Here is a 20,872-nt window from a genome sequence, read left to right on the forward strand (position 1 = left end):
AGGATGATTTTTATCCACTGTGTCACCAGGGATATCAGTCCTTGTGTTTTGGGGTGTTCTAAATATTTCTCTGCTGGACGATGACCAATAAAGTTAGATAAACCCCATTGACTCTGGTGGATTAATTTCAAATGTGTTTAGTGTTCTTTATTTGAGACAGCCTGGAAGACTAGAAATGACATGGGCTTTGGAGTTGGACAGACCTGATTTAGAATCTTTTTTTTTTTAATTTGGAATCTTTTTTTTAAGGGCTTTATTTATTCTAACTTATAGTGAATGAAGATCCAGTGCAAGTGAAAATAAGTTAATTAATTTAAAATGAAACACACATACACACAACAAAATTCCACAGTTCTAAGAGACTGGAAGTCCAAGTTCAAGGTGTCAGCAGGGTTATTTTCTTCTGAGGACCATGGAGGAAGGATCTGCTCCAGACCTCTTTCCCTGGTTTGTACATGGTCATCTTCTTCCTGTGTCTTCACATCGCCTTCCCTATGTACCATGTCTGTGTCCAAATTTCCTCCTCCTGTGAAGACACCAGTTATACTGAGCCTCGTTTTAACCTAATTGCCTCCTTAAAGATCCTATTTCCAAATGTAGCCCCATCGTGAATCCCAGGAATTAGGATTTCAACATATGAATTTTGGGAGGACACGATTCGACCTGGAACAAGTATCAAGGGGAATGATGGGACATTACGTGAGCAATGTACTCTCAGATGGTTCAGGGAAAACAAGTTCTCTGTATTTCCAACTCTTCTGTAAACTTGTTTTTGTTTAAAACAAAGGGGAAAGAAATGTTCTTTCTTAAGAACATATAAGAAAGGCTGTTCTTATATTCTTTCTATAATATTTTATATGACAACATATCTTTAGCAGAACCCAGGATGTGGCTGTGCTCAGTCTCTCAGTCATGTCTGACTCTTTACAACCCTATGGACTGTAACCCACCAGGTTTCTCTGTCCAAGGAATTTTCCAGTCAAGAAGACTGGAGTGGGTTGCCATTTCCTCCTCCAGGGGATCTTCCTGACCCAGGGATCAAACCTGTGTCTTCTGCACTGGCAGGTGGATTCTTTACCACTGCACCAATAGTCTAACACAAAATGAAGACAAGAGAGTGACCATGTTTTATAAAGATTCTAGTAAAGAAAAATGCCAATTTTATCCCTGACATGATAACCTTCAGTTATTTTGAAAATGTGCTTCACTGGAAAACTTCATGCCTTGGAGACACCGGATATGTGACATATGGTAAAACAGATCTACATTAATGCCAAACAACACAGTCACAATGGACACGTCTGTTTTGGGTCTCTGCTGGATCTCCTTTACAGAGTTAAGCTCAGGCATTTTGCAGGATCAATGTGTTTATTTCTGAAGTGGCTTCTTACATCATTTTATGGCTCCTTCCACAGGCTACCAGCTGTGTGAGCCTCCCACAGAACCGCAAAGACTATTAACTAGGAACAGAAGGAAAGGGAAGAGATAGGGCAGGGTAAAGAAGAGTTTAATTTCATTTTAACCGGCTTTTGCCAAATTATAACAGCATGCCATATGGTGCGTGTGTGATGGTACTGGATCTGGAAAAAGCAGGTGGACTTAAAGGAACAAGATGGGAGAGGACACAAATGGAAGACTGGCACAAAAATAATGAGGGAGAAATGCGGCCCACTGGGGGAAACCAGGATAAGGTGTCGAGTTGGGACTTCTCTGATGGTACAGTGGTTAAGACCTCACCTTCCAATGCAGGGGGTGTGGGTTCAATTCCCTAGTCGGGGAGTTAATATTCCACAAGCCTTGCAGCTCCCAAACCCCAAAACATAAAAAAAACAAAAACAAAAAAACAGAAGCAGTAAGATAACAAATTCAATAAAGACAAAAGAGAAAGATGTAGAGCCATCAATCCCTCCACAGGCCTTGGTCTGCAGCCTCTCATCCCTGCTCCCCAAACACACAACCCTGGACAGAAATCCTCTTAAGTGCTCACTTACCCGCCGTGATTCTGTGCTCCAACAAGGTTCCTTGGTCAAAAGCATGTTCCTTATAAGCGTCTTGCTCAGATAAAAACTTCCACTGTAAAAACCAATCCCAATAAGTAAATCATTGTGTTTTTAAAGTTTTTCCTTTCAAGATGTAGCTACACATTCGGCCCTCCAGGTGTGTGGGCTCCACAACACAGGTTCAAACAAGCTCATTTTTTTTTTTTAATTATGTATTTATTTTTGGCCGCGCTGGGTCCTCGTTGCTGCAAGCAGGATTTCTCTAGTCGCGGGCAGGGGCGGGTTCGGGGGGAGGGCGCGGCGGCTATTGTTTGCTATGGTGCGAGGACTTCTCACTGCGGTGCCTTCTCTGTTACAGAGCACAGGCTCTAGGCACAGGGGCTTCAATAGTTGTAGTGAGTGGGCTCAGTAACTGCAGCGCGCAGGCACGGGCTTAGCTGCTCCGTGGCATGTGGAATCCTCCTGGCCCAGGGATCGAACCCGTGTCCCCTGTATTGGCAGGCAGAGTCCTATCCACTGGGAGAAGTCTCGGTCAAACTTACTTTGATCTGTGGTCGGCTGAATCAGAGGAGGAGAGCTGGCTGTACCACACCCTTTACTACAAGAGATTGGAGCATTCTCTGATTTTGGTATCCAGGGAGGTCCTGGAACCAACCTCTCATGAACGGAGGGACCAGTGTATACAGGAAGAGCAGTGAATTAAGACTTTCTCTTTCAAGTCTGCAGGGGAGTTGCCTGAAATCAATCAAGTCTGAGACAAAATCGAAGGGAAGAGGAATCCCATTTAATAAGAGCAGAGACTGGTTCAGATGTCCATTCTTTCCCGTTCTCTCAGTGGCTATGGTCTCCCTCACACCAATGGTCAGGGAGATGGGATTAGGCACCATTTCACCAGGATCCTCTGTGTTTTCCAGATCTGAACGTATTCTCTTTCTTCCATCTGAATTTCCATGCTGCTCACAATTCTCAATTCAGCTAAGATTTTTATCTGCCCTTTAAAATCCAACTAAAATGTCATTTGATCTATGAAGTCCTCTGCCATCCTCCCAGGTTACCTCCTTTCTTCTCTCCTCTCTCAGCACCTGATTCTGGCATTTATCTGTGTATTTGTCAAATTACATAAGCAGATTGCAAACTCCTTTAGGGCAGACACCTTGTCTTTCTCCTCTTCCATTTCTGACTCCTACTACACTGCCTGGATCACACCCCTTTAACAAACATTTGCTGAATTAAATAGACACAGAGTTAATGAGACTTTTGATTTTCCAGGGGCCTATTTAAACATTCTCTTCACGCTTCCATGTAGGGAGGCATCAAACCAAAAATGCATGGGAACAAACCTCTTCGTGCAGTAAAATAAGTCCCCAAAGTGTGAATTAAAAAGCATTTCCCATTAAAAGGAAAGCACAGATTTAAGAGTAGTAGCTCCAGCTTCACATACCTAGTTAGTTAAAATGCCTCCACCTTTGTGCCCTGGATTTGAAAGTCATGAACTTGAAAATCAGTTCCCCTTTGCTTTGTGAGCTCTGAATTGTGTTTCCTTCCCATTTGATTAACATCAGTGACACCCAGAACAAAGGCAGGAAGGGCTCTGGAGGTGCCCGTGATGTTATCAGTGGCTACAGGGGGTCCAACTTGGGAGCCTGAGCTGGGGCCTGACCAGAAAAGAAAGTACAGTTCGGAGGACTGACTGGATCATTCTTATTTGTCATTTGAATCCAGCTCTGAAAGGTTTGTTTCTGTACTGAAGAGATTTTCAAATCCATACAGTAGAATTTACAAATCTAAATGAGCCCTCTCCCCCACTATGGCACAGATGGTAAGGAATCTGCCCACAATGCAGAAGACCGGGGTTCAATCCCTGGGTTTGGAAGATTTCCTGGAGAAGCTAATGGCTACCCACTCCAGTATTCCGGCCTGGAGAATTCCATGGACAGAGGAGACTGGTGGGCTACAGTGCATGGGGTCACAAAGAGTCTGACACACCTGAGTGACTAACACTCTGCTCCCTGAGATCCATGGGCTTATTTCCCTGACATTGCTTTTGTTGACAACAGCTTTGGAATATCTCCCTGGGAATTGCCTCTGATTTGAGTCATTCAAGATATTTTGAATCTAAAATGGCATTCTCAAGTTGGGTCACTTACTTCCTTTTATCAGACTTCACTCCAGATGATTTGGAGCTGGTTTCAAAAATGAGATCTGGGGATTCTTCTGGTGGTCTAGTGAAGAATCCACCCTGCAATGCAGGGGACTCGGGCTCAAGTCCCGTTCAGGGAACTAAGACCCCACAGGCCTCAAGGCCACTAAAGCAGCGCACCACAACTACTGAGCTTCCGCGCCACAACCAGAATGTCCGCGAGCCATAGCAACACAGGAAGATCCTGCAAGCCACAACCAAGACCTGACACAGCCAAATAGATAATTAAAAAACCACTGAAATCTGCTCTAAAATGACAGTGTTATGACCACTGAGGATGCATAAGGAATGCACGCCTCTGACACTGACGATCAGAAACAGTCACCTTTGGAACGAGCCTGGAGAGTGCCACACTGATGCCCCAAAAAGGATGCTCATTCAGACACATCAAATCTGGCAGGTTTATTTAAAGGGCAGGTTCCTCGCCGTGATGATGAGCCTATCTGTAGAAAAAGAACAATGATTTGCAGGGGGGAAAACAGTAATTATGTGAGATGATGGAGGTGATAACTAATCTTATTGCAGTCATCATTTCACAATATATAGGCATATCATACCATCAGGTGTACACCTTAAATTTATACACTGCTGTGTGTCAATTATAGCTCAGTAAAGTTGAGAAAAAAGCAATATAGGCTATTTTTAAAGAACAAAAGGAAGAAAGGAAGAGAGAGAGGGAAATTCGGGTTCAATTCACAAGAAAAATTTTAGCTATGAACGTATGACCAAAGAAAAAGAAAGATCTCTTTTTTTAAACAATATATGAATGAACCCAAGAGCAGGCAACTGAGCCACTCTTGCAACATTAGAAAAATATATTGGTTATCAATGTTTCCTATGGAAAGATTTTCACTTAAGAGGGGAACATGATGGAAGAAAATTTCACATACTGAGGTATGGGGAAATCATTCTGGGTTATACAGGATTTAATTTGAAGTTTAGGGTAACCAAAACAATTTACACTTGCCAAGATGTGGAAATCAACCTAAATGTTCATTAACAGGTGACTGGAATAGAAGATGAGGTATTCATATACAATGGCATATTACTGAGCCATAAAAAGGAATGAAATCTGGCCATTTGCAGCAATATGAATGGACTTGTAGAGTGTTATCTAACTGAAATAAGTCAAACAGAGAAAGGCAAATACTGTATGATATCACTTATACATGGAATCTAAAAACTACAACAAACTAGTGAATATAACAAAAAGAAGACTCCCAGACACAGAAAACAAACAAGTGGTTGCCAGTGGGGAGGTGGACACAGAGGTAGGGGATTAGGAGATACAAGCTATTATATATAAAATAAACTACAAGTCTTTGCCGTACAAAACAGGGAATATAGCCAATATAATATGATAACTATAAACAGAATATAACCTTTAACATTGTAAGCCACTATGTTGCACGCCTCTAACTTATATAATATTGTACACCAACTCTACTTCAATAAATAGAGTGAAAAAAAAAATAGATGCTAAAAGATTATGACCAAGCATAGGTATAGGAAAGTTTATTGAAAGATTATAATAAAATAAGATATGTTTTGGCACAAATATTTACCATGGAAATTCTGTTTATAGTCATCACTAAGACTTTTAATCACTTGTCCAATAGATATTTTTAAGTTTATAAGAAAGAAGTTGCATCATCATTATTCTATAATTTCACAGCATTGTAAGAAAAGTTCACAAAATACAATTCTGAAAATCGGATATATAAGTAATCATTGCCTATTTTAAAAAAGGGGGGGAAGCATGCACAGAGGAGCCATGGAAGCTCATAGGAAGGACGCTGACCCTGGAAGTGTCCTGTTATGTGTGGGGGATGGGCCAAGAGGAGCGGAATGAAGCGTGTGGATAAAAGAAGACTCGCTTTGTAAACATGGCAGGTAGCTTGCTTTAAGGCGGATCACACTGCAACATCCTCACCCAGGCTAAAATATATTCTAACTCTCCAGAAAGGCCATATAGCTTCCCAGGTGGCGCAGGTGGTGAAGAACCTGCCTGCCAGTGCCGGAGACAAAACAGATATGGGTTTGATCCTTGAGTCTGGAAGAGCCCCTGGAAGAGGAAATGGCAACCCACTCCAGTATTCTTGCCTGGGAAATCCCATGAACAGAGGAGCCTCGAGGGCTATAGTCTGTGGGGTTGCAAAGAGTCAGACACGACTGAGTGCACACATACACACTAATACTATACATTTTTAAAGACCTTTACGGAAAATGAATCCATGATGTTTCTTCATGGCCTACACTGACACAGCAGAGAGAACCTGTAAAGCTAGTTAACTGCATCACTTTAGTTAGTACAATATGAACTAACTTTGCATTTCCTCAGTGAGGACCAAGCAAAATCAAAGCCGGAGCTGCAAAGCGCTATTTGCACAGACCCTTCTTTTTCCCACACGGCTGTCTTTGAGTTCACATCGCTGTTTATTCCTGGTCATTTATTTCTCCCTGAGCACTTCGACTTGGATTCATTTTCATCAACCTAAAGCTGCTATTCGGGGACTTGCTTTTGTTAGTCCAAATGGATGCAGTTCTTAGTGGACTACACTTGGCTGCATCTTTCTGAAAGGAGAGTGCCCATTTATCTTGATTGAGCCTAAGTGCAGTACTCTCTGAGAGGAGGGGGCTGGGCTGCGGGGTTTAGGGAGGTTCTTCAAAGCCCAGAATTCTGTGATTCCTTTCTCTAATTTTCCATCCCATTCCTCATGTATTTCCAACTCTTTCAGAGACCTATGTGTTCAGTTGCTAAGTTGTGTCCAACTCTTTACAACCCCACGGACCATAGTCCACCAGGGTCCTCTGTCCATTGGATTTTCCAGGCAAGAATACTGGAGTGGGTTGCCATTTCCTCCTCCAGGGGATCTCCTCCACCCAAGAATTGAACCTAAGTGCCCTGCGTGTGCCACCTGGAAAGCCCTCAAAGACACAGAGAATAGAATGTCGGTGTGCTTAGTCACTCAGTCGTGTCTGACTCTTTGCGACCCTATGGACTGTAGCCTGTCCATGGAATTCTCCAGGCAAAAATACTAAGAAAGAAAGAAAGAGAGGGAGGGAGGGAGAGAAGAAGAGGGAGGGAGGGAAAGGAAGAAAAAGGAAAAGAAAGGTAAAAAAACAAAAGAAACTTCTGATTTTTCTTCTTTCTCATTCCTTACTACTTCCTACCCCTTATTCACTAAAAAAAAAAAAAAGATGAGGGGGTGGTTGAAGTTGTGAAGCCAGGAGGTCCTGGCAGCAAAATGAGAATCCTGTTTTCAGGGTTAGGAGGCTAGATTGTATTCAAATTTGCCCCTAATGGACAAGTCACAACAATTTGGTCTGTTCTCCCAGCTATAAAATGGGATAATAATCTCTGTAAACCCTTTCTTCCATTCTTAGATTGCCCCAAAGATGAATTTTAATCCTATAAATATCTACTTGGAACACCAAAGTGAAAAGAGCTGCACAGACAAAAAGACATAATTACAGAGCTGCTTGGTGAAACAGCTCTTGCCTTCTGACTACAGTGAACCCAGACGACAAATTTTATTGGATTTTCCCGCTTTGTTTCACCACCACTTAATATATGATGCATCCGGTTTCCCACTGAAAGGGCCTGGAACTTCTTGGAGAAGTCTGATGTCCTATCTGGGGCTTCCCTGGTGGTCCAACGGCTGAGATTCCGCATTTCCAATGCAGGAGGCCTGGGTTCCATTCCTGGTTGGGGAACTAAATCCCACAGGCCACAACTAAGACCTGATAAAGCCAAATAAGTGAATAAATAAAAATATAAATATTTTTTAAAAAGACAGCAAGGAAATTAACAAAGACAATGAGAAACATTTCAAAAGGACCACGGGAGCTTCAAATAAGCTCCCATTGTTCAAAAATGGGACCATCTTAGCTTCAAAAGAATATTAAGGAAAAAAGTCAGAAATATCAACATTTAAATTTATCAGCTTATAACATACTTGAAAAGCCTGATTCATAAATAATATGTTCATTTTCATAATTCTGACAGTTTCACAGGTATATACATTTGTGAAAACCCATCAAGGTAAACGCTTTAATACATGCAGTTTATGTCAATTATTTTGTTTGTCGTTGTTGTTTACTCACCAAGTTGTGTCTGCTCTTTGGTGACCCCATGGACTGCAACCCACCAGACTCCTCTGTCCATGGGATTTCAGAGACAAGAATACTAGAGTGAGTTGCCATTTCCTTCTCCAGGGGATCTTCCTGATCCAGGTAGCAAACCCACATCTCCTGCATTGCATGTGGGCTCCTTATACCTCAATATTAATATATTAAATAATCAAATTGTGTACTGTTCAGTTCAGTTCAGTTCAGTCGCTCAGTCGTGTCCGACTATCCGCGACCCCATGAATCACAGCACGCCAGGCCTCCCTGTCCATCACCAACTCCCGGAGTTCACTCAAACTCATGTCCACAGAGTCGGTGATGCCATCCAGCCATCTCATTCTCCGTCGTCCCCTTCTCCTCCCGCCCCCAACCTTTCCCAGCATCAGAGTCTTTTCCAGTGAGTCAACTCGTCTCATGAGGTGGCCAAAGTATTGCAGTTTCAGCTTTAGCATCAGTCCCTCCAATGAACATCCAGGATTGATCTCCTCCAGAATGGACTGGTTGGATCTCCTTGCAGTATAAGGGACTCTCAAGAGTCTTCTCCAACACCACAGTTCAAAAGCATCGATTCTTCGGCGGTCAGCCTTCTTCACAGTCCAACTCTCACATCCATACATGAACATGTGTACTGTTGGATGATGTTAAAAACCAACTCATTATTTTGAAAATTAGTAAACAAAGGGAGCAAATCAGCATTTTTCTTTCCAATGCAAACTGTACTGAAAATAACCACATAGTGGATGAAGTTCCTCCTTATACATTCCCATTAATAAATAATGAAGGGATCCCTAATAAATTAATGACTATAGACATAAATCATCAACAACTGTTAACATCACAAAAGACAACCAGACATTATCTGTCTTTTGATGGATGAAAACATCATCCCCTTTAAATTTGTCAAATTAAATCCAATTCTGATGTAGGCCTCTAGGTCCAACTATCAATTTATAGGAAAAACAGAAGAAAAAAGAAGAGACACTGGGAATTCCACAGGACAAAGTCTGATTTCTTTATATATATTTATAATCTTATCTATTTATCTTTTATATTTATTTTTGGCTGTGCTGGGTCTTCTTTGATGTGCAGGCTTTTCTCTAGTTGTGGCAAGCGGGGCTACTCTGTAGTTGCAGCGCAGACTTCTCACTGCAGTGACCGCTTTTGTTGTGGAGCACAGGCTCTAGGGGTCCAGGGCTTCAGTAGTTGTGTTCCTAGGCTCTAGAGCTCAATAGTTGTGGCTTATGGGCTCAGCTGCTTCGAGGCATATGGGGTCTTCCCAGATCAGTGATCGAACCCATATCTCGTGCATCAGCAGGTGAATTCTATACCACTGAGCCACCAGGGAAGCTCCAAAGTCTGATTTCTTTACCAAATAAATTACAAGAGAGAAGAACCTGTACATTTAAAAGAAATGTAAAAGACATACCAGGGACTTCTCTGGTCTTCTGGTGGTTAAGACTCTGTGTTTCCAGTGCAATGGGTATGGGTTCAATCCCTGGTGGGAGAACTAAGGTCCCACATTCCACATGTCAAGTGGTGTGACAAAAAGCAAGTAAATTAATTAATAGCAAAAAAGAGGCATATCAACCAACATAGTATATGAGCCATTTTTAGATCTTAATTCAAAGTCACAAAATTTATGAAATTTATAGAACTGAAAATTAAAAATGGATTGGGAATTCCCTGGTGGTCCAGAGGTTGGGAGTCCGCACTTCCACTGGAGGGGGCATGAGTTCAATCTTAGTTCAGGGAACTAAGATCCCACATGCCATGCGGTAAGGCCAAAAATATAATAAAAAATAAATTTTTTTAAATGGATTAAATAGTTGGTACTAGGAAATTATTGTTTATTGTCTATGGTGTAATAGTGTTATCATGGTTATGGGTTTGTTTTATTTTTTGCACAATCCTTATCTTTGGGAGATGAAATTTTTATGAAGAAAATGTATGATACCTGAGGTTTGCATCAATATAACATGGGAAAGTAGAAATGGGTAAGACTGGCCATCAATTCATGGTTAAATAGTAAGTACATTGATGTTCATTGTAGTATTCTCCCTATTTCTCTGTTCAAAATATTCTATAATAAAAATATTTTTGGAAAAAAAGTAATCATCTCTACATCCCCTTGCCATGTTAGCTAACTTTCCATCATACCATCACCCAGCAGAGAAATGGACCCAGTAGCATTAACCCCCCTGGGGCAATTCACGTCTGTTAATATTTAGAAAATACTCTGAAGCTTAAAGATGAAAGATACCAAATATTTGTAAAGTATTATTACTGTATTAAAATTAAATAAAAGACTCTGTAAATTTGAAAATCCAAATATGATCATTACCTACCTTAAGGTTTGGGTCACATGGAGAATGAGCTTCCTGAGAAATGCCCATAAAGAGCCAATGATCAAAGGTTGATTCTAATAGCATTCTTTCCCACAGGAAACACTCCCCCTAGGCAGAGCAAATCTGAAGCAAAATTACTAAGGAAATTGAGTTCCCCTCAGTGTTCCCCCATCTTCCTGTTCAACATACATCTGCTGCTGCTCCTATTCCCTCCTCTCTGCCACTAATGAACCCATACTACACCTGAGCCCTCAAAAGTACCCTGACAATCAAGACTTCATCCATGTTATTCAACAAACTTTGATTGTCTATTCTGTGCTGGCAACACAGATATGAATTAAGTTCGTATGGTATGGACAAAGTGCCAGCAGAAGAGAGGGAATAACTAACTCTCTATGGGAGGATCTGGAAGAGTGTCACCAGGCTGGTGACATTTACCCTGCCTTGTGAAGCATACAGAGCCTTCAGGTGGAGTCAAAGGAGAAAGGTACTCACGGTGTATGAGCTAGGTTCCCCAGAATCTGAACCAGTAGGATGTAGAGAGATAGGTGTGGGCTCGCTCAGTCATGTCTGACTCTTTATGACCCCGTGACTGTAGCCCACTAGGTTCCTCTGTCCTTGGGATTTCCCAGGCAAGAATACTGGAGTGGGTTGCCATTTCCTCCTCCAGGGGATCTTCCCAGTCTGGGGACTGAACCCACATCTACTGCATTGGCAGGAGGAGTCTTTACCACTGAGTCACCTGGAAAGCCCATAGAGATACATGGAAAAGGAAACTGATTCTAGGAACTGGCTCATATGGTTATGGAAGCCCAGAAGTCCCACCATCTGCCCAGTCCCACACAGGAGAGCCAGGGGTGTAATTCGGGCCAAGTCCTGAAGCTCCAGAACAGGTACAGGAGGACATGGAGGTCCCAGCTCATCAGGGAGAGTGAATTTGCCTCATTTTGTTCTATTCGAGCTCTCAGCAGATTAGAGGCTGCCACCCACCTTGGGGAGGGCACCTGCTTCACTTCGTCTCTTAATTCAGATGCTAGTCTCCTCCAGAAACATCCTTACAGACTTGCCCAGAAATAACATTTTACCACCTTTTGAGGCATCCCTTAGCCTGGTCAAATTGGTACCTAAAATAAACCATCGCACAAAGCAAAGACAGTAATACAAAAACATCATAAGGTGTGGAGATAGCTTACTTGCAGATGGAGGAGATGCTTTTGGAAAGTTGGGTGAATCAGGTCTTGAAAAGCCATACAGGGAATTCCCCGGCAGTCCATTGGTTAGGACTCCAATCTTCCACTGCAGGGTTTGATCCCTGGTCAGAAAACTAATATCCAACAAGCCATGTAGTGTAGTCAAAACAAAGCAAAAGAAAAGAAAGAAAGAAAGAAAGAAAAAGAAAAGTTCTGTACACTGTGCTGGAAACTTTATCCTGAGGGCCTCTGGAAGCTTTTTAAGGAAAAAAAATGCTTTGTTGGAATCTGCATTAGGCTGAACATTTACTTGTCTTTGGAACCTGTGAAATTATAAATTTCTTGCCTGGGCTTGTTCTCTCTTGTAACCCCAGTTCCCAGGACAAATTTAGATCTCTTACAAGGGTCAGACTTAAAGTCAGTCATTTCCCTTTTTTTTTTTTTTTTAAAGACACAATAGCTACAAACAATGCTTTGGAAAGGAGCCTGAGGGAGAAAACAATAAAAGAGGTCTCTTTCCCTTAAAATAATTCTAACCTAGCAACAGGAGTTAGTGTGACATTCATTCCCACTTTAGGACACTGGGATGTCTCCTCTCTAAAGTGTCCCTTAGAAGAAACTGAAAAGGGACTTAGAGGTCAGAGGTGACATCACCATACATAAGTATTAAGGTTCTTGTACAAAGGGGACTTTCCCAGTGATTCAGTGGTTAAGACCCTCCCAATGCAGGGGGCCCAGGTTCCATCCCTGGTCAGGGTACTAGACCCTGCATGCCACAACTAAGATCCAGCACAGCCAAGTAAATAAAAACTTTAAAATAGAAGAAGACCCTGAGTCCTCCCTGGGAAATTAGGTCAGAGGAGGTACATTACTGGTGCAGCTCAGAGCAGTATTTTCCAAGGAAGTTAGTTTCAGTCTGGGGCAAACAGGGGTGGTTAGACATCTGAAAGGGCTTTCCTGGTGGCTCAGTGGTAAAGAATCTGCAATGCAGGAGACACAGGAGACGAAGGTTCAATCCTGAGGTTGGAAAGAGCCCCTGGAGGAGGGCATGGCAGGCCACTCCAGTATTCTTGTCTAGAAAATCCCATAGACAAAGGAGCCTGGTGGGCTACCATCCATGGGGTCACAGAGTCGGATACGACTGAAGTGACTGAGCATAGCACGCAGTGCACAAACATCTGAAACGTCAAAAGTACCACTGGGAATTTGGAAAGAGCTGTTAACTCTCAGAGAGCGCAGGGGTTCGACTGTCCATAGACCACAGGGAGGAAGTCTCAGTTGGAGGTCCCAAGTTTTGTTTCTCCAAGATAATCTACTTAGGTCCCTTGACGTAACTTGATTCCTGTTGCCTTCATTTTCATCCTCCATCTTATTCACAGACATTTTGAGAACTTTTGTGACATTATTAATTTATTAGCGATTTCTAGCCATGGATAATTCTTTTTTTTCCCTATTGTTCCACCATTGACAGCCTGTCATCTGCAGCAACTAAAGTTTAGTGACTATGGTGTGATTGACCAACTTGGACTTTTTCATTGGTTGAATCCGTTTGTGGTTCAATTGATCTAAACATCGATCGTGATGCACAATTGGCATGGTACTCTCTCATAAGTTACAGTCATGCTGCACAAAGTTTATAGCACCCTTACTAATTCTGTTGCAAATATACTGGAGTATTTATTATATTTGTCTGTGCTTGTTTTTTTAAATTTTTAATTTAAAAGTTCAGGACTTCCCTGGTGGTCCAATGGTTGAGACTCTGCCTGCCAAGGCAGAGGACATGGATTCGATCCCTGGTCCAGGAAGATCCCACATGTCACAGGGCAACTAAGCCCATGGGCCACAACTACTGAGCCCACGCACCCTACTGAGCCTGTGCTCTGCAACCAGAGAAGCCACCGCAATGAGAAGCCCACACAGCACAAGAAAGAGTTGCCCCTGCTCACTGCAACTAGAGAAAGCCTGCATGCAGCAACAAAGACTCAGTGCAGCCAAAAATAAAATAAATAAAGTTTTTTTAAAAAATAAAATAAAAGTCAAAAGTATTGCTCAAATAGTAAAGCAATGTTGTTTTTTTTCCTCCTCATTTGAGGAGGAGGAAAGTGAAATAGGAGAAGCCTCCACTTGCCTGCCAGGATCCCCCCCAAACTTGCCCAGATATCGGCCTATATCAAGCTTTGGCCCCATGACACCTGCTCCCTGCCTCTCAGCCGGTCAGGTTACTCTACTGACTTCCCTCCCCACACACCTCGTTTACCTCTGTTTCCATACTGCTCCAGTCCCCAACTCCAGTGCCACCCCAACTCCAGAGCCCATCCTGACAGAGCCAAAGGGGCAAAGAAGACTTGTTGCTGCAGCCCCTTAGCACAAAGAATACCTCCTATTGTGTGGGTTGGCAGTGTTTCAGGGCTAAGTGAAAGTGAAAGTCGATCAGTCGTGTCTGACTCTGCAACCCCATGGAATTCTCCAGGCCAGAATATAAAGCCCTGGCTAAGGAAGGTCCAGATCATACCTTCTGATGATGGTTTTCATCCTGCATCTGAATTCTCATGATGCTGTGCTCCCCACTTCCACCCCTGGTTCCTACCTAAGCTCCCAGACCTATTAGACCAAGCAACGCTTTGCTGCTCCAGGTCTCCAGCCAGGGCATGGACTCTTGCTGAGCATCCTGGAGGGAGACATGCTAGATCCCCCTGTACTGCCCACCTGCTAATTTTCAAGTGGAGTCAGCTTCCTGAATCCCCCAGGGCAGCTTGGAACAGCTTGCTTGGGACTTCCTGTGTCCACTGCTGGGCCACACTGCCTACTGCTGTCCCTGGACAGACGTCTTCAGGTTCTTTAACTAACCCTGCGCCAAGCCCTCCAACATGGGCCCCCAAAGAATCACAAGTGAAGACTGTTCCCTCTCCGGGACTTCCCTGGTGGTCCAGTGGTTAAGAATCTGCCTTGAAATGCAGAGGATGCGGGTTCAACCCTAGGTTGGGGAACTAAGATCCCGCATGATGTGGGGCAACTAAGCCCATGCACCACAGCTGGAGTCCGGGCAGTTCACAACAGAAGATGCCAGGTGCCACAACTAAGACCCAAGGCAGTCAAGTAAATAAATATTAAAAAAATAAAATAAAAAGACTGTGTCCTTCCCTTGGTAGGAATGTAAAATAGTACAGCCATTACAAAAAACAGTGTAGAGGTTCCTCCCAAAATTAAAAATAGAACTACTTTATTATTCAACAATCTCACTTCTGGGGATATATTCAAAAGAAACTATGCCAGTATCTCAAAGAGATATCTGAAGTCTCATGTTCATGGCAATATTGTTTATAACAGCCAAGACATAGAAACAACCTAAGTGTTCATCACTGGATGAATGGACAAAGAAAATGTGGTCTATATACAAAAAGCTTCCCTGATGGCTCACTGGTAAAGGATCAGCCTGCCAATGCGGGAGATGCAAGTTCGATCCTGGGTCAGGAAGATCCCCCGGAGAAGGAAATGGCAACCCACTCCAGTATTCTTGCCTGGGAAATCCCATGGGCAGAGAAGCCTGGTTGGCTACAGTCCATGGGGTTGCAAAGAGTCCGACACAACTGAGCATGCAGCACATATACACAATAAAATATTGTTCTGCCTTTAAAAAGATGGAAATCCTAACATTTGTGACAACATGGATCCTGGGGGACATATGTTAATTAAACAAAATTAAGAAAAATACCACATGAACTAGAGCAGACATGAAGTTTTCTCATCACTCACGCGTAAATAACTATGTGAAGTGATGGATATGTTAATTAACTTGAGTGTGGTGATTATTTTACAATGTATAGGTATTTCAAAACATCCAGGGAATTCCCCAGCCACCCAGTGGTTAGGACTCCATGCCCTCACTGCCAAGAGCCTGGGTTTGATCCCTGGTTGGGAAACTAAAGTCCCACAAGCTGCACAATGCAGAAGAAAAAATAATCTAATTATATGCCTTAAATATATACAATTTTTATCAATTGTACCTCAATAAAGTCAGGGGGAAAAGATGATTTCCTCGTTCTAATTGTTTTCCTCCTTTCTAGTCCAAACCTACCCATCTTCCCTTGACTGTCCCCTCCCATGAAAATCTCTCCTTCCCTCAAGTCCTCCTACGCTGAAAAGCAGAACTACAGTTTAGTACATAATTATGTCCTTTCTTTATTTGCTCCCTGCCTTGTGTGTGTCACATCTCACCAACTAATTTATAAACTCATTAAGTGCAGAGGCCAAGCCTCTCTATGCTGTCTCATTCCTATTAGGCTGACTTATTCATTAATTCATCAGATATTTTAGGGGTTACTCGGTCCCAGGCACTGTTGCTCTAACTACTGAGATGCAGGAGGCAAGGTGGCAAAATATACAGGATTCCTGCTCTCATGATGAGAAGACAGACAACCAAATAATTACACAAATCAATGTAAAATTATGCCAGAGAGCCATTATGAAACACAGTACGGCAGTTCCTCAAAATATTAATAAGCAAATTATCAGAGGACCCAGCAATTGCACTCGTGGGTGTTTTGTCAGAAGAACTGAAAGTGGGGTCTCAAAAACATATCCGTACACCCATGTTCACAGCAGCATTACTCAGTGACCTAAAGGTGGAAGCAATCCTAGTGTCCGTCAACAGACGAATGCATGAACAAAACGTGGTCTGTCTATACAATGCAATATCATTATTCAGCCTCAGAAAGGAAGGAAATTGTGACACATGCAACAACATGGATGAATCCTAAGGACATTCTACTAAGTGAAATAAGCTAGTTGGACCATAAAGAAAGTTAAGCACCGAAGAATTGATGCTTTTGAATTAAGGTGTTGGAGAAGACTCTTGAGAGTCCCTTGGACTGCAAGGAGATCCAACCAGTCAATCCTAAAGGAAATCAGTCCTGACTATTCATTGGAAGGACTGATGCTGAAGCTGAAACTCCAATACTTTGTCTACCTGATTCAAAGACCTAACTCACTGGAAAAGGCCCTGACACTGGGAAAGATTGAGGGCAGGAGGAGAAGGGGACGACAGAGGATGAGATGGTTGGATGGCATCAATGACTCAATGGACATGAGTTTGAGCAAGCTCTGAGAGTTGGTGATGGATGGGGAAGCCTGGCGTGCTGCAATCCATGGTGTCACAAAGAGTCAGACACGACTGAGCAACTGAACAACAGTTGTCAAACTCACAAAGACAATGTAGAATGGTGGTTGCCAAGGGCTGAGAGGAGACGAAGTGGAGATCTACTTTGTGAATGAAAGATTTGAGATGAAAAGAATTCTGGAGCTGGACGGAGGTGACGGTTGCACAACCACATGAATGTACTAACACTACTGAATCCTGCACTTGAAACTGGTCAGTCAATTGTACATTATGTATATTTTGGTACATTTAAAAATAATTTTTTAAATGACCAAACCAAAAGCATTACAATCAGACACGAGAGCAACAAAAGACCAGGCTGCCCTGAGGAAGTGATGGCAGAGCTGAGTTATATATGGAATCTAACAAAAGGATACAAATGAACTTATACACAAAACAGAAATAGAGTTACAGATATAACAAGCTTATGGTTACCAAGGTGTCAGGGGGGTGGGGAGGAGGGATAAATTGGAAGATTGGGATTGACATACACACACCATGTGTTCAGTCTCTCAGTCATTTCGACCCCATGAACTGCAGCTCTGCCAGGCTCCTCTGTCCATGGGATTTTCCAGGCAAGAATACTAGAGTGGGTTGCCATTTCCTACTTCAGGAGAGCTTCCCAACCCAGGAATCGAATCGGAGTCTCCTACAAGTCACCTGCAGTGGCAGACAGATTCTTTACCACTGAGCCACCTGGGAAGCATGTCATATACACACTACTGTATATGAAATTGCAAACTAATAAAACTAATAAGACTAACTGTATAGTACAGAGAACTCTCTCTACCCAATACCCTATAGTGACCTATGTGGGAAAAGAATATAAAAAAGAGTGGATATATGTAAATGTATGGACTTCCCAGGTGGCGCTAGTGGTAAAGAACCCCTTTGCCAGTGCAGGAGATGTAATAGACGCGGGTTCGATCCCAGGTTGGGAAGATCCCCTAGAAGAGGGCATGTCAATCCACTCCAATATTCTTGCCTTGAGAATCTCATGGTCAGAGGGGACTGTTGGGCTACAGTTCATGGGGTCGCAAAGAGTCGGACACGACTGAGCGACTTAACTGAAATGAACTGAGCTCAATGATAAATTAAAACAACAACAAAAGGCAGTGCCTCTGCTGAGATGGGCGATAAGGTTAGCTTGGTAAGAATCCTGAAGGGAGACCTGGCTTTTAGCTAGTCTTTAACTGCCCAAGGGAAGACAGAGCCTTTGTTATGTTAATGAATGGGGAGGCCTCTGCAGGAATCCGAACTCCACCCGAGGCTGCGCGCCCGGGCCATAGGAAAGGGCAGGGCGGGAGGCTGAGTTCCCTCCCTAGCTCTGTAGGTGGCAGTGCGCTTGCATCCTTGAGGCGGGATGCAGGCGTGGCCAGCCCGGCGCCTTGCCCCAGCCGAGACCAGATCTACCCCCGCCCGCGCTCCAGGAGAAAACGGATCTCTGCAACCATCTCGGATGCTTTCCAGCCGCCCATCCACCGGCCTCTCCTCCTTCAGTCAGCCTGCAAAACTAGAGGCCCGTTTGCAAAAAAAAAAAAAAAAAATACAGCGTGGAAAAGCCTCCACCGAGTTCGTACAAACCCCGAGCTTTCCGAATGGATTCTTTGGTTTGTTTTTACTTTGATTTCAGCCTTTGGTCCTGCGCAAACCGCTCTGCTGCTGAGAGATTTAAAGGAAAGGCTCTGCGCCTTTAAGAACTCAGTTCAGCTGCTCCATGGACTGCAGCACGCCAGGCCTCCCTGTCCTTCACCATCTCCCGGAGCTTGCTCGGACTCCTGTCCATTGAACCTTAAGGACTCCAGGTCAGGCTAATTCTTCCTCAGCATGTTTGTCGTTCAAGCTGAAGTCTCTTTTTGGCTCATGCCACCTGACCCCATCCCCGCAGCAAGATGATTTGAGACTTAGTGGTGACTTACGCTCTCGAGGTTGCTCCACGAGTTATCTCCAGTTGTTGTTTAGTCTCTCAGTCATGCTCCACTCTTTGCGACCCCATAGACTGCAGCACGCCTTCCCTGTCCTTCACTATCATCGGGAGTTTGTTCAAACTCATCTCCATTAAATTGGTGATGCCATCCAACCATCTCATACTTTGTTGCCCCCTTCTGCCTTCAATCTTTCCCAGCGTCAGGGTCTTTTCCAATGAGTCAGCGCTTTGTATCAGGTGGCCAAAGTATTGGAGCTTCAGCATCAGTCCCCTTCCAATGAATATTCAGGGTTGACTTCCTTTAGGATTGACTGGTTTGATCTCCTTGCTGCCTGGCCCCTCTGAAAAGGAGTTAGTTCAGAGGCTTAGGGTCCCTCTGAACTAGGTTTAGGGTCCCTCTTAGCTGCCTTTGAAAAAGGTAGAGTGTCCTGCTCCTCGATTAGACACTGGTTCCACAAAACCATGCAGTTGCTTGCAGTCTTATGAAAAGAAGCACAGAAAGTTGGGGTTCTGGGCTCAAGTTCCCTCTCTGCCATTTACCAGAATAAATGCTGGGCTCTTTTGAGTTACAGTCTGCAACATGGCCCTTCCCCAGGGGTACAATGAGAGGATTAGCAGTGCCAGACCCAAACCAAAGAAAAAAATCTCTAACACGGATATCTTGTCTTTTTTTAAAATCTTGATATTTTTTCTTTATGCACCACCCCTCCCCATTTTTTTTAAAGGTCTTTTTGGCCACTCTGTATAGCATGGGAGATCTAGTTCCCTGACCAGGGATCGAACCCAGACCATCTACATTGGGCGCTCAGAGTCTTGGCACTAGACCACCAGGGAAGTCCCCTCAGAGGGAAATTTTTATTTGTTTTTTATTTATTTTAACTGAATGAAAAATCCTTTAAATTTTATAGTGCTTTACAATTTTCAATAGTTTCACACACATGAAGTCTTCTAATCCCATAATAAGCCTTTTTTTGGCCCCCGCCCCAAGGTTGTGCTTCCCTCTACCCTCTCCCCACTGACAACCACTAATTTGTTCTCTATATCTATGAGTCTGCTTCTCGTTTGTTTTATTCACTAGTTTGTTGTATTTGTTAGATTCCACATATCAGTGATATCAAACAGTACTTGTCTTCCTCTGTCTGACTTTATTTCACTTAGCCTTATGCCCAAAGAGCAGTTTTAACGTGAGCTCTGTGCATATAGATGGTGGAAGAAAGAAAGAGAGTGAAACAACATGTGAGAAGAGCATGAGAATGTAGGTGGAAGAATGATCCCATTTCCTCTTTCCTTTTGGCGCAGGATGAACCACAGTAGCATCATCACTTCTGTTTCCCTCAGTTTCAGATGTCAAGACATTAATGACAGTTTCTGTGTAGGATGGGAGAAACACCAAAGGGAAAAACAGCTATGTGTCTTCTCCAGAATGGAAGAGATGAGAACAATGGCAATTTGCCCCCCTTAAACCTCCCACCTCCCTTTCCACCTTTGTGTTAGAATTCTAGTTTTTAGCTGAACACATACTGCCCACCCTAAAGGCTTCCTTTTCCAGATTGTCTTACAGAGGTGTGGCTGTGTGCCTAATTGCCCACTGAAGAAATGTGGGACTTTTTAAAAAGGAGAAGATGTTCTTATCTTCTCCCTATTCTTCCATCTTGTTGCCTGGAATATGGATGTGATGACTGGAGCATTAGCAGCCACTGTGGAGCAAGAGGCCACACTACAGATAGAGATGGAAGGGGCATGAGTCTCTGATGGTTTTGTGGAGCTGTCCCAGAAGTCCTAGAATGCCTAACTCTGTTCTTTTACATGAAAAATAAATGTTATCATTGAAGACTAAATTAGAGGAGGAGGGTGAGGAGTCTTTCAAGTGAACCTAATCCTAACTCAAAGAGAATTTATGTCAAAACAACATAATCCTATTTTG

General features: G+C 43.2%; 1 long non-coding RNA gene across 1 annotated transcript; it reads right to left on the minus strand.

The window, feature by feature from the left end:
* Window positions 1-293: 293 nt before the first annotated feature.
* Window positions 294-5,378, minus strand: LOC129557360 (uncharacterized). Its single transcript, XR_008686201.2, has 3 exons — window positions 4,526-5,378; window positions 1,992-2,073; window positions 294-526 (listed from the first exon to the last, which is right to left on the minus strand). It is a non-coding gene; the product is annotated as an uncharacterized LOC129557360 (long non-coding RNA).
* Between the last annotated feature and the right edge of the window lie 15,494 nt (window positions 5,379-20,872).

The sequence above is a fragment of the Moschus berezovskii genome, chromosome 7 (assembly GCF_049115385.1).
Source record: "Moschus berezovskii isolate FMDL1 chromosome 7, NW_MosBer_1.0, whole genome shotgun sequence".
NCBI classification, from domain to species: domain Eukaryota; kingdom Metazoa; phylum Chordata; class Mammalia; order Artiodactyla; family Moschidae; genus Moschus; species Moschus berezovskii.